Source organism: Taudactylus pleione, unplaced genomic scaffold, assembly GCF_031769625.1.
Source record: "Taudactylus pleione unplaced genomic scaffold, aTauple2 ptg000265l, whole genome shotgun sequence".
Lineage (NCBI taxonomy): Eukaryota > Metazoa > Chordata > Amphibia > Anura > Myobatrachidae > Taudactylus > Taudactylus pleione.
In genome coordinates, this window is record NW_028284667.1 from 7455189 (window position 1) to 7470493 (window position 15305).

The 15305-nt window shown below is 43.0% G+C and overlaps 1 protein-coding gene and 1 long non-coding RNA gene across 10 annotated transcripts in view; one reads left to right on the forward strand and one right to left on the reverse strand.

Moving 5' to 3' along the window:
• LOC148513991 (uncharacterized) overlaps positions 1–15305 on the reverse strand; it is a 213994-nt gene that overhangs the window by 54943 nt on the left and 143746 nt on the right. The window contains exon 2 of one of the 2 annotated variants that reach the window (XR_015880122.1): positions 1981–2090. The exons of the other annotated variant lie outside the window; for it this stretch is intronic. This is a non-coding gene — a long non-coding RNA (uncharacterized LOC148513991). The remainder of the gene's footprint in view (positions 1–1980; positions 2091–15305) is intronic. 2 annotated transcript variants of the gene reach the window in all.
• The window catches only part of ABI3BP (ABI family member 3 binding protein), a 515514-nt gene that overhangs the window by 54503 nt on the left and 445706 nt on the right, over positions 1–15305 (forward strand). The window lies entirely within an intron of this gene.

The following is a 15305-nucleotide window of genomic DNA, read 5'->3' on the forward strand; positions in this document are numbered from 1 at the left end:
CGAATCAGGCACTATGTTGTGCAGTTCGCGCTCCCGTGGGGTCGTCAACCACATCGTCACGTCGACCCTAAATGCAGCTCAACCTGACGATGTGACTGATGACCCCATACAGCGGGCTGTGGTAGGGCCCGACATATTAGGCACCGGATCGTCTATTGACCACCAGATATGTCAGCCCGTCGGCGGGGGGAAGGTCGCAGTACACACATCATTTAGAGTGTACCCAGCTTTACACTTTTATCGCTCCATTGGGCAGTGATGATGCATTACATGTTTTTTTTAATCCATGTGCTGCCATTCCATTTAGAAAAATGCTTTATTTAAATAAATATAGAATTATGTCTGTTAATATCACCCCTTATTATAGGGAGCTTACCCACAAACCTGGCAAAACTTTCCACCGGAATTATCCACCACTGATAGACGGTGAGAAGACTGATCTCTGGCGAACGGGTTGGGTATGGTTTGCCGGCAGTCGGGATCCCGACGGTCAGAATCCGATGCCGGGATCGCGTCAGAGTTAACATACCGACACTTGTTGGTTGGTATACTAACCCTCCCCCTCTCCCTACCCTAACCCTCTGTTCCTGATGCCTAAACCTAACCTCCCCCTCTAATGCCTAAACCTAACCCCCCCTCCCCACACCCTAAACCTTAGTATCTAACCCTAACCCTCCCCCTAGTGCCTAACCCTAACCCTGCACCCTAACCCTCACCCCCTACACTTACCTCCGGGATGCCAACGTATTTAGACCATCGGCATCCCATCAGCCGGGATGCTGACTACATCCCCTGGCGAACAAATCCATTTTTCCCACATAAAGGGTTTTCCTCCCTTTACTAAATAAACTCATTAGTCTTCATTGAGTAAATCTTTCAAATATGACATTTGAGACATCTGAAGAAGAGGGTGGAGTAACTGTAATTTTATATTGTAAATTACAGTATTTAGTCTGAGTTTGGATCAAGTTATTGTTTTTATACCTAGTAAATGCCAACCATTACATCTGAAATCTAGGCACGCCTAATCAGCCTTGGATGATTAAATGCTCAATTAAATTACATAAATGCAGATCATTACATCTGTTTTCCCTTTGCATGGAAAAGAGAAAAACATGTACAGAAAGGAAGTGAAAGGCCATTTGTTAACAGGAACAGGAAGCTGCACCTAGCAACTGCAGTACCTGTAAATATACAAGAATAACATTCAATCCAATTCTCCATAATGAATGAAGTTGCAGATGTGTCCTCAACATAGGCATGCCCCATATCATTTAAATCAGCAGAAGCTGCTTGTGCTAGCTATTCGCATCACTGTGTGAATAAGATGCATTTGAAGGTAAAAAGACGCACAAAAGACGCTCTGCGCTACCGAGGCACACAAAGCTCCCACGTTATGTGTGGTGCGACTTGTAGTGCATGGAGGAAAGATCTATGTGGATACATCTGTATTTCTGAAAGTGCAAAGTGTGCCAGGTACATAGCTTTCCATTTTGGGTAGACCGTAAAGGCACATATATTTTCCTGCCTGATACCTTCACCGTTTTGGGAATTGCCCCAGGAAAATCTGCACCTGCTATACTACCGCTTCATTTATTGAAAGAAAATGAGCATAGTGAAAAAAAATTATAACATCACTTGCAATTCCATCATACTAGTTTATCCTACTTACATTATACTTCCCTTCACTGATTTCAACCCTTTTGTTTTTTTTCTAAAATACTGGTAAATTGTTTAAATGAAGCATGAGAGTGAGGCAGGGATTGGGAATTTAAAGTGGCCCTGGAAAAAACTGTGAAAGTGCGGCATGGTCTCGTGGCAAGGGGTGTAGCCTAATGTGAAATGACATGTTCGCAAGCCACTCTCCCCGTTTTATTCATACTGGGGGTATGCCCACCGCTCCAGGAGCTGATGGGCATGCCCACAGTCTCTCTCTTCAGTGAATAAGCACAGCAAACATCTGAATGAGTATTTTCTTACCTATATAATTTCTCTGCAACGGAAACCTCTGAAGAAATTGATCCTCCCTGGGCAGGCAGTGTCTTGAGTTGATATTCACTATTCATGCAGGAGATCCCATGGTCTGGAAGCTGCATGTTTGTGTCACAATAAAGCCAATGTCATCATCATGCAAAAGAGCTTCAACCACCAGATAGTAACAGAAGTTTTGGGGCAGGACAAAATGTGAGTTTCTCATATCAAACAATTTTATATTAATAAAATATACTTGCTCATATGGTACCATTTGCATCAGTAATATGATTTCATTAGAACTGTTGTCTGATAATTACTATCCACCAGTCTTTTCCTCTAATAATACCAGCAGTCCTACCATCCTCTATCTGTGTCTCCAGCACCATCTCCTTAGTGTGTCTCCAGACCACCCCCCTATGTGTCTCTCCAGCGCCATCCTTCTGTGTCTACCCAATACCATCATCCTGCGTCTCCCCAGCACCATCATCCTGTGGCTCCCCAGCACCATCATCCTGCCCTAGCACAGAATAGCCTCTTCCCCCACAGACAGTTTATATGCCCTTAGCACAGAATAGCCCTCCTCCCCGGAGATCATCATCTCCCCTTTGCACAGAATAGCCGCCCTCCCTCACACACAAATCATCTTCCCTTAGTACAGAATAGCCCCCCTCCCCACAGATCATCTTCCCTTAGCACAGAATAGCCCCCCAAACACAAAATATCCCCCCTCCCCACAGACAGATCATCATATCCCCCTATTATAGCAGACCTCCCCTCCCCAACAGACAGATCATTTTCTCCCCCACCCCTAGTATAGCAGACTTCCCCTCTCCCACAGACAGATCATCTCCCCCACCCCACGTATAGCATACCCCCTCCCCCACAGACAGATCATCATCTCCCCCGCCCCCAGTATAGCAGACCCCCCCTCCCACACAGACAGATCATCAACTCTCCAGCCCCTAGTATAGCAGACCCCTCTCCCCTTTGCACAAAATGACCCCATCTCACCTCACAAACCGATCATCTCCCCCTGGACTGTGGCCAGCCCGATTGTCTCCTCTCCACTCTGCCCCCTCCCCAGGCTGTGAAATGAAAATTAAACTTGACACTTCACTGCCTGGGGAGAGGAGAATTGAGAGGAGACTATCAGGCTGACAGACTGCCCCGAGAGGCCCCCCAGCCCCGTCACAACTTATCCCCACCATGGCCACGCCAACTGCCACTGTTACCCGCGGCCCCGCACCACTCCACTTCCTCACTCCTCGATGGCGCCGCTGCATGTGACGCCAACTGTACGCTGGGTGGGGCTTTAATAGGCTGCTGGCCTCTCTTCTCGCGAGAGCTCAGAAGAAGCCAGGCAGTAGTAACAGGCAGCCAGACTGCCTGTGATAAACATACAGGAGCCGACCGGGTGACATGGATCGGGGGGCGGGGCCTTAATTGACAAGCGGCCCCACCGGGATTTTTCCAGCAGAATATAATGCCCAATCCGCCCCTGGAGTGAGGGATACTCATTCCCTGTAAATTCGCCTTCTCTGCCCATTGAATCTCATTTAAATATTTATGTCACCTACAGAAGGGCCAGGTATACCACAGGGGTAGTGCCACACCCCACTGTCACACTGCACACCACATTTTCATAGTACTGATATGTTCTTGGTCCCAAGGGCCTAAATAAGGTACCCGGATGCCTTAGGCTAATGCACTCATAGCACACCTCGTCCCCATAAAATCCCACATTATAGTGTCTCCCATGCTCTGTGTCAGAGCGTGGCCATTAGAGTTCCACCATCCTACCCGTGGGCCACAATGTCCCGTGGAGGTGAAAGATTGTGATGTCACTTTCTCTAACCTGCCGCTCTGCATAGCAGACCAGCGATGAAGGGATGCCATGGTTCGGGCAACATTTAAACAATGGAGAGAGAGAGACTAGGGTCTGCTAAAAAAAAGCGCTGTGCAGACCCCCATCTGTCCATAAGCCCAGCTGCCCCCTCCCCCCCCTTGAATTTTTTAAAGCAAATGCAGAACTTTTAGTAAGTCAATTAACTTACAATAGGTGTTCTTCAGCTCCTACTCTGTCAGCTTAACAATGTAATCTTGGTTGCTTGTGTTCACTCTCTCCAGATCCCCTGCACTGTGTGGCGGTATTGCAGTGTCATTAGAAGATGTCTGTGACCTAAGCTGCAGTCTAATTAGCCAAAAGGACTGCTGTAAAAGATGTACAGTAGCTTATAGGCTGAAAGATTTTATCTTATATACATATATATATATATATATATATATATATTATATATATAGTGGGTCAAATAAGTATTAAACACATCAACATTTTTCTCAGTAAATATACTTGAACTGGGGCTATTGTAATGAAATATTCACCAAATGTCAGCAACAACCCATGCAATCCACACATGCAAAGAAATCAAACCATAGATGTCCATAAATTAAGTTGTGTGTAATAATGTGAAATGACACAGGGGAAAGTATTGAACACGCTTACTGAAATTTATTTAATACTTTGTACAAAAGCCTTTGTTGGTAATGACAGCTTCAAGATGCCCCCTGTATGGAAAAACTAGTTGCATGCATTGCTCAGGTGTGATTTTGGCCCATTCTTACACACAAAAAGTCTTCAAATCTTGAAAGTACCGTGGGCCTCTTCTATGAACTCTGGCCCTCATTCAGAGCCGTACGCTCTGAGCAGAGCGCACGCTCTGAATGAGGGCCGTCCTCCATAACTATGGAGTGTCCTCCTGGACGCTCGTATAGCTGTGGGTCACCACCCACAGCCTATACGAGCGTGCAGTTTGATGGCCGCGATGGTCGAGTCCATCGCGACCATCGAAACTGCGTACAAAAGCCTGTGGTTGAGTTTTTCAACCACAAGGCTCGGAGTGATTTTGGCTCTATCAGAGCCAAAATCACTCCCACTGACATCACTAGTGATGTCAGTGGGCCGGCTTCTGACGGGAGGCGTTCCCGTGGGAACGCCCCCGTCAGGGAGGCACGCCCCCGGCACGCCCACCAAAGGGGGCGTGCTGTCAGTCAACATCGACAGCACGCCCCCTTTGAAGAGACACTACGAGCGAAGGAAAATCCTTCGCTCGTCGCGTCTGGCGCATGCGCACGATGGAGCTCCCTCCGTCGTGCGCATGCTCAGTGCAGAACATCGACCCACTTGCGAGCGGACAGCCGCTCGCGAGTGGGTCTGAATCAGGCCCTCTGATCTTTAGTTCTTTCCATAGATTTTAAATTCAATTCAAGTCAGGTGACTGGCTGGACCATTCTAGCAGCTTTATTTTCTTTCTCTGAAAACCAATTGAGAGTGTCCTTGGCTGTGTGTTTGGGATCATTGTCCTGTTGAAATGTCCACTCTCGTTTCATCTTCAGCATCCTGGTAGATGGCAGCAGATTTTTATCAAGAATATCTCTGTACCTTTTTACATTCATCCTTCCTTCAATTATATAAAGGGTGCTAAAAAACAGCCCCACACCATGATGTTCCCACCTCCAAACTTCGCTGTTGGTATGGTGTTTTGGGGGTGATGTGCAGTGCCATTTCTCCTACAAACATGGTGTATATTATGGCATCCAAAGAGTTCAATTTTGGTCTCATCTGACCAGACAATATACTCACAGTATTTCACAGGCTTGTCCAAGTGTTGTGCAGCAAACTTTAAAAAAGCTTCAACATGCTTTTTCTTCAGCAATGGAGTCTTGTGTGGTGAGCGTGCATACAAGCCATGCCAGTTGAGTGCATTACTTATTGTTTTCTTTGAAACAATTGTACCTGCTAATTCCAGGTCTTTCTGAAGCTCTCCACAAATGGTCCTTGGTTCTTGGACAACTCTTCTGATAATTCTTTTCACTCCTCTGTCAGAAATCTTGCGAGGAGCACCTGGTCGTGGCCGGTTTATGGTGAAATTATGTTCTTTCCACTTCCAAGTAATGGCCCCAACAGTGCTCACTGGAAAATTCAGAGGTTTAGAAATCTTCCTGTAACCAATACCATCAGTATGTTTTGCAACAATAAGGTTGCAAAGGTCTTGAGAAAGCTCTTTGCTTTTATCCATCATGAGATGTTTCTTGGGTGACACCTTGGTAATGAGACACCTTTTTTTTTTCAAAAAGTTTTATTGGTAAACTGCACATAATAGCAACTATACATGTAATATATCACACTTATTTGCAAAAATAGATACATCCATCTTATTGATATTAGAAAATTTACATAAAACATAATGTATAAAGTATAGAGATTGAGAGAACCGCCCGTAACTCGCTAAACATTTTGGGTAATTTGGACAGTTATTCTAAAAAGGTGGATTTCCTGTTGAAATAACTTCTAGATTATACCAGGTAGTTAACATCACTGCTCGGCGTAGATTGTCTTTGTTGGGGAAGGTAATGTGCAAATGTATGGTAATCATTTCTCAAAAAAATTATTAGCCCTTTTTTCTTTATTATTTGAAATTTCTAGCCAATCCATATGAAACAGGTAAGAAATACGGGGCATTAGTAAAGCTAATGTTAAAGAGTCTGAGGAAATCCACTGAGACAAGATAGTTTTCTTCCCAGCTGCAGCGATTTTGGCTAATAAGATACGTTGTCGCAGCGGAGGCTTAGTTTGGTTCTGGGTTAAATATATATATCCCAAAGGGCCCATTCAGGAGAGATAATAATAGGTATACCCAAAACATCTCTAATGTATATTTGGATTATAGACCAACATTTTCTAACCTCTGGACAATTCTACATGCAATGATAAAGATCTGCTTCAGGTGCATGGGATTTAAAGCAATTAGAATCAGTGGAAACCCCCATCAAGAGGCGTAGTTTGGGGGCGTAGTTTGGGTGTGTAATAAGCACGATGTAAAAGCTTATAGTGCATCTCTGTGTAAGAAGCGGAATTAAGAATTTTATTAAGATGAGTAAAAGCAGTGATAATGGTTTTAAGTGAAATATTGGGAAAATCAACCTACAACTTAGCGATGCCAGAATGTACCTTTTCTAAATCTATAGAGCGTTTAATTTGAGAATATAATTGTGAGGTAGAACAGCTTCCCCTACAACAGCAGCGCAGCACACCATCCAGCATATTTGTTTTATCAGATCCTGTTAACTTGGAGAGTATGTTATTCACATAACTCCGAATTTGATAATATACAAACAAAGGAATGGTTATCTGAGGAAACACCTCTCTTAATCGTTCATATGGAAGAATTTTAAGTGTCTGTTCATTCAAAACTTGATAAACCAACCTGGGACCCCTCAAGCCCCAAGAACGTTCTAAGGTTGAGTAGAAAATAAGGGGATATTCTAGGCTTTTTATCCGCACAGATGAATTTGCTAATGGCTTAACTAATAGCTTTAAATCTGAATCTTTCAATAATAAGGGCAGCAATTGTATTGGATATAACAACCTGGAAAAGGAAATCATATTTTACGAGACACCTATTTATAGGCCATCAGTTGGGACTGAACCATCTTATATTAATTTGCACTGACAAGGGGCAGGAGTGCTTTCAAATTTCTGATAGATTTCAGCTGGTGTCTTGGCTTTCCATGCCTTTTTGCACCTCCCTTTCTGCATGTGTTCAATACTTTTTCTGTGTCATTTCACAATATTACACATAACTTAATTTATGGGCATCTATGGTTTGATTTCTTTGCATGTGTGGATTGCATGGGTTGTTGCTGACATTTGGTGAAAATGTCATTACAATAGCCCCAGTACAAATATATTTACTGAGAAAAATGTTGATGTGTTTTGATACTTATTTTACCCATTGTGTGTGTGTGTGTATATATATATATATATATATATATATATATATAGCAAATCATCAATGGTTTTCTGCCGTTGATGGAAAGTTGGAAAGTACCAATGGTACCATCGATAGAGACCCATTTGATGGCTATTCCTGAGCCCTGCTGCTGGATGTAAACTTCTGGGACATTGATTTACTGATTATGCTCTACCCCTTCACTGTGGGGTGAGGCGTGGGACTCCTCATCCCACTTGATGTCTCCCCCACCCCAGTCTTAACAACCAGTGGGGAAGGTAGGGAGCTAGAGAGGAAGATCAAGAAATGGTTGTCACACACATGCAGGATGCAAAAAAAATATAAATATTTTTTACCCATTTTGGTTAAATATTTTATGTGAAGTGTTAGAAGAAGTAACAAGCCTAATGGTAAAAAACAAACAAAAAAACCCTAATATTGTGTTGGAATTTGATGAGTGAAAAAAATGGGCTCAGCAGGGGATGGAAAAACCTTAGTTGATAAGGGATTATGGGGGTCATTCAGAGGCGGTCGCAAGCGCTGAGCGCTCGCATAAGACTCGATGTTGCCCCACTGGGCATACGCACGACGGAGCCGGCTCCATCATGCGCATGAACGAGACCCGGCTAGCGACGGAGGCTCCGTCGCTAGGGGTCTCGCAGCAGACGGGGCGAGCTGTCAATGGTGAGTGACAGCTCGCCCCGTTTGGGAGGCAGGCAGGGGGCGTGCCTGCCCAAACGGAGGCATTCCCACCGGAACGCTTGCTGTTTGGGGGCGACCCCACTGACATCATTGCTGATGTCAGTGGGGAGCTTCTTGCTCGATCAGAGCAGGAAGCTCCCTGGGACTTACGAGTGCCCAGACCCAACCTTAGGGTCTGGTCGTAAGCCCCGATGGTCTTGACCATCACCCATGTCGGTCGCTAGAGCTGTGGGTGTTAACCCACAGCTTAGCGATCGACGAGGCGGCCGTTCAGGATGCAAGCGGCCGCCCTGATTCAGCGCGACCGCTTGCAACTAACGACCGCCTCTGAATGAGGTCCTAAGAGTGAGGGGAAATATCAATGCTAACGTAGGAAAAGAACTAAGCATTTGTTAATCAATGTCCATATACTTTACGTATACTACTCTAATTATGAAAACCCCCTTATCCAGAAAATAAAAAGTCCCAATCATTTCAACTTATACATTACAGATCTGTAATTAATTAAGTAGACTAATATTTATGGTGTGTGTGTAATATTTGGAAATCTCCCCCTGATAGCTAGTGCTTAAAATATACCAAAACTTTGAAAATGAAAGCGTCTAATTTTGAAAATGATTTTTTTTTTATATACTGATATGACTACCATAATAATGTAACCCAAAGTGAGTGACATTTATGTACATAGAGTAAAGATATTTTTAGAGTGAAAATTATCGGTTAAGCTCTTCCTAGAGTGCTGTTTAATAAGTAAATAGCATGTAAAAATATTGGGGTAGATTTACTAAGCTTTGTAGAGAGTTAAAGTGGAGAGAGAAAAAGTAGCAACCAATCAGTTCCTAGCTGTCATTTTTCTAACATAGGGCCTGATTCAGCAAGGAACGCAGTTGCTTATACACACGCAATCGGCTGATTGTTGCATTCTGCGCATGCGTAAACATCGCAGTGCGCATGCGCGAACTAGCCGCTCCGATTGCAGAGGCTACGAAGACCCATGGCAGAGTTGACAGGAAATGCTGTTTGTGGGTGGTGACGGGGGGGAAGGGAACGCAGGCATACCAGGGCGTTTCAACACCGTTGCATGGGAGTGCATAAATTAGCCACTGTGATACCAGACGCCGCCTGAGGCCTCAGCGTGAGCTGAAGTAAGCAATTCCTGAGTGAGGTCTGACCTGCCTTAACTGTGCGTATGGGTCCGATGCTACGTGATGTTACCGATTGCTTAGCTATGTTGTCAAAGTATACGGATGTGAGTAAGGGAAAGTGGGCATCCTTATGTTAGGCTGCGATCGCGATGCGAATGCAAACATTTACATATCACCGCTGATATTAGCAACTGCGTTGCGTGCGTATAAGCAGAATAACGATCAATGCTGAATCAGGCCCACAGCCTGTAACATGAAGGTTAGGAGTTGATTGGCTGCTACTATATCTCTCTAGAAGGGCCAAATGTAATAGGGTGAGAGTTTAGCAGTAAACTCTCACACTTTTTAAACTCGACCAGTTTAATAGAGTCCGAGAACATGCAAACTCGCATTTTTTTAGACTCAAAAAACTCTCACGATTTAAACTCTCATCCAGATGTTTTCACATTTTGAAGATAAAACTCAACCAGTGTGAGAGTTTGAGAGTTTACTGCTAACTCTCACCCTATTACATTTGGCCCCAAGGCTTAATACAGCTACCTCATTATTTATTGTTGCATACACTATTGTTAATAGAGCAGTTTACATGTTGATTCATTGATTCAAGTCAGTTACTTGGAATGCAGACCTGCCAAGTGTAGGCAGGATAGTCCCAACAGTCAGGGCTTTTGCACTAATCGGCACATTAATTGGGTAGTGCGCCTCACACATTCATATGTGGGGTTGCTTCTCAGCAAAGGGAGAGGGCTCTCTCACAATTTTGCCTAAGAACACAGCCATGAATAAAGAATGGTACAAAAACATCCTCCAAGAACAACTTCTCCCAAACATCCAAGAACATTTTGGTGATGAACAATGCCTTTTCCAGTGTGATGGAGCACCTTGCCATAAGGCAAAAGTGATAGCTAAGTGGCTCGGGGAACAAAACATCAAAATTTTGGGTTCATGGCCAGGAAATTCCCCAGACCTTAATCCCATTGAGAACTTGTGGCCGATCCTCAAGAGTCGGGTGGACAAACAAAAACCCACAAATTCTGACAAACTCCAAACATTGATTGGGCAAGAATGGGCGGCCATCAGTCAGTATGTGGCCCAGAAGTTGATTGACAGCATGCCAGGGCGAATTGTAGAGGTCTTGAAAAAGAAGGGTCAACACTGCAACTATTGACTCTGCATAAACGTAATGTAATTGTCAATAAAAGCCTTTGACACTTATGAAATGCTTGTAATTTTACTTCAGTATACCATAGTAACATCTGACAAAAAGGTCTAAAAACACTGAAGCAGCAAACTTTGTGAAAACCAATACTTGTGTCATTCTCAAAACTTTTGGCCATGGCTGTACATATCAACTGTATTAGGACTGGGGAAAAGTCAAGAGTATAAAGTAAAAAGGAATTGCGCTGGTGAAATTATATTCCACTGGACCGCAGTATGAACACCATACTGTAGATGTAAATTTAGAAATTTTTATTTTACATGAATACATAAATAAAAGAAAACATACCGTTATTGTATGTATATTTATATCTATCTATCTATCTATCTATATATATATATATATATAAATATAAAAGAAATGGCTAACAATTTATTTGGACCCTAGTAAGCTGCAACAAAGTTTTCAAGCTTCTTGCTCAATCGCAAATTTGTTTTAATTAGTGATCAAATCTAAATTCAAAGTTTTGAAGTACTGCCAATCGCAACATATGCATATAATGTATCACTTATAGCTTAACTGTCAAAATGACAATCAGTATATATGTTCTTTCAAAGTCAGCTAGTCAAGTTCCACAGTAAAGCTGATGTATACCTGGCTTAATATTTATATAATGATTCTAATTTGCCTTGCGCTGATATGCTTGTCTCTATTCTGGTTAGTGCTGAGTCCTGCAGTGCAACCAGCCGTCGGAAGGTGTACTCAGCCTGGTGCGAGATCCAAAGTCAGTGGAGCTGTTACTTAGCTGGTCATACAATAGATCACAGGTTCTCAAACTCGGTCCTCAGGACCCCCAAACAGTGCATGTTTTCCATGTCTCTACACTGAATCAAGTGAAATAATTAGCTCCACCTGTGGACCTTTTAAAATGTGTCATTGAGTAATGATTACACCTGTGCACCTGCTGGGTGACCTGCAAAACGTGAACTGTGTGGGGTCCTGAGGACCGAGTTTGAGGACCACTGCAATAGATGATAGTGCAAAGTCCCAGTACAGGTAAACATATGCTTCTCATGGTAAATTGCCCAGTGGAGTCCGTTGGTGCAGCTTGACATCGGAAGGTGTGTTCAACCCGGTAATAGATCTGAGGTCAGCAATGTTATTACTTAGCTGGTAGTATAATAGATGGCAGTACAAAATCCCAGTGCCGGTAAATTGTTCCTTCTCCTGGCTGGTAGTTTAGCTGGATGAGACAGCTCACTCACTGATTACCACCCAAGTCTTTAGTCCAGCACAAGTATGGGTTCAGGAAATATGGTATGCAAAGTTAAATTCCATCTGATGTTAATATTGGTGGCTGAATTGTCAGTCAATCCGTCTCTTTTGTATATAAGATGTTACAGCAGTGTGTTTTATCCACTTATGTGGACTTTCGCAAGCTGGTTATGTTTCTTTTAGTGGTTCCAGTTTATATAGGGCAAGTTTTTACTTTATTGGTAGAAAGTATTAACCTTTAAAAGTCTAAACTATAATTACTTAATTTACACTTAGGGAGGAATTCATTTGCCCACAAAAAAAATTTTTGCAGTAAAAACGGGACTTTACCACAATTTATTTTTTTCAGGCAATTCAATTAACCACCGTTTTTACTGCACGAAAAGTTCCTGGATCCATGTGTTTTCGCGACTGTGGTCGCGAAAAAACACACTGATAGGGGGTTTTGTATCACCTGCCTTCGGGCAGGTGAAAAAAAATCCCCGATGGTGCCGACCTTCTTGTCAGCAGCCCAACACGCTGCCGTGTGCTGGACTTCAGTGGGACGAGGTAGACTGCTTCCGCTGAGCAGCAGTCTCCTCTACTCATGGGGAGTGCGATCACACTGATCACGGCCCCCCAGGAACTGCCCCTGGCTGAGGGGCTCATAAACCCCTCTCCATAGCGTGGACATTTATTATTTTTTTTAAATATATGGGGGGCGTGGCCACACCTACTAAGATTAGGCCACACCCCCGATAAGTCTACGGGACTAATTAAATTAGCCCGGGGAACCAATTAGCCGGCGGCAGGCAGAGGAGCAGCAGCAATCTCCTCGTGCCCCTCCTGGATTTGCACTGGGCTGTGGGGCTCACAGCACCCCCCCTCCCCAATGCTCAGAAGTAATGCTGCAGCTATATTTTCCTTTTTTTTTTTCTTACGTGGCATTACCATGCCTCCCGCAATTAGGTCATGCTGCTTCACTCAGGCCGGCAGGATAGTCCCAACAGTCAGAGCTTTTGTACCAACAGTTGGGTGGTGCTCTTCACTCACTGCAATGGGTGACATACATCTCAACTGTACTTGGGGCAAAGTCCTCATAATCACGGTATCGAGACCGTCCACTTAAATTGGTAGATTTTCTCAGGCCCTCATTTCATTGGAACGCCACATGCTCTGTGGCAGCAAGTACATATGTCCTGATTTCCCCAAAGGCAATGTTGGTAGATGTGGGGATGTAGAGAGCACTGTCTCTGAGCTATGGCAAAGGGCAATTTTAGTTTAATATTATATATCTATTTTTTGAATCGATTTTACAATATATTTTGCCTTTAGTAAATCTCCAAAGGCAAAATCAAATGCAAATCAAATGTAAAATCACACAAAACTCAAAATCGAATTTTGATAAATATACGCCCAGAGCTTTTTTTTTTCAGCTTTTTTAATATATATATTTTTTTTTTTTACAGAAAATTTGTTTATTAATCATTTATTAAGATGGTAAATAAAAACACCTAAATTGGGGTTTTATGTGTCTCAGCAGCCATCTGTCACATTCCATTCTTTAATTACACATTTGATGCAATTGAAGTAAGAAGTCAAATGACTGTATTACTTATGGCTCATTATGCAACAAAAAATTTCTTAATCTCTCTGCTATTTTGCACTAAAATGTTATATATATATTTCTAGTTTGTCATTATAATACATCTTTAAAAAGTGAAAGATTTTTTTTAATTATTAGTTTAAATAGGCTACACTAGGAATACAGACATAGGGCCTGATTCAGAGCCGGACGCAATTAGCGCTCGCTCGTCCAGAAAATAGGGGTGGATATTCAAATGAACCGTTCGCTGTTTGCGGTCTGTTCACGCCTCTAGGTCTGAACGAGCGAACAAAACTTGCGGTCGTTTTTTGGGAAACTACGCCCCCTGGCCGCTCGCATCCTACGTCATGTCCGCTATTTATTAGATTAATCGAGTACATCGACCAGGGTATGAGCTGCTCGCTATTCTTGTGGTTCGTTTTTGCTACCACAATTTTGCGAGCAGTTCTGGCTATAAAATAACCAAGTGACGTGCTCAATGACGCTGCTGTTTTAATTATGCACACCCATAAAACGCCCGTTTTGACCTTTAAGCACGCCTGCTATCGGATCTCCACTCCCCGTTTTCAAGCACCTTCCCCTGTTACCACCCACATACGCCTCTTTCTGTCACTCAAATTATCAGGCATTCGCTATTTTGCGAGCACATGAATTTCGACCGCACTGACTGGTTCGCGCATGCGTATAACGATCCGTACGCATGCGCAGTTGGGCAAACATCGCTCGGAGCGAATGATCGGCCGCTTACGAGTGGCTCTGAATCAGGCCCATAGGCTTTCATTGTATTATTTGTGTGGGTTATGCTGTTTAAGGGTTGTATCTCAAATTAAAAGTTGTGTATATGTACCAGAGGGGTACCATTGGTCATCCCAGTAATGGATCCAGGCTACAACAAAATGCAGCATTCTAAAATGCCTGTGTGACAACAACCTATTACTATCATCAAGAGTCTGTGTCTCCTCACTATTCGTCTAGTCGATTGTTATGGAAACCAAAGGAAATATATTTGTGCAAACAAGTCTCCAGGCTACTACTAGATACTGCATTGTTGTAAAGTGTAGGGCCATAAGTAGCATGTGGTGTTCTAAACAATATTCCTTTTAAACCAAAATCAGATAAGGGCTGCCTGAGGCAAATTACATAATTTGTTACATAATGTGATTACTGTCAGTTTGTAAGAATAACGTTTCAGGACCATGCTGCAAGCTGTGGCACTGTAGCAGGTCATGTCTGTAATATTTTTGTTGTCTAACCTATTTTAATAGATTAAACAAAAATCTTCAGAAGTTTTCTGTGACATTTCCCATATTTTTGCTAGTGGAATGTGACGATAAGTATATTCCTACTGCACAGCAGAACTCGGCTCTGTTCACAATCTATAGTATAACTTCAGAAACATCCCTAGTTTAAATATAGGGAATAGCGACGCAAAAGCGGAACACAAAGGTTGCATCACTGTAACTTTGTGTCTATGTGAGTTTTGTGCTACAATATAAAGCTTGAGTTGTGTGAAATTTCACTGCAACTTTCCTCATCTCTAATAAAAATGTTACTATGTCAGGCATATACTTGTGCTTATGTAGAGAGAAGCATACACCAACTGGCAGAATGTATGGTATATTGTACCTTTCGCACAGCTCATGTTTCAGAGCAGAGCATATTTAAGTACGGGCAAT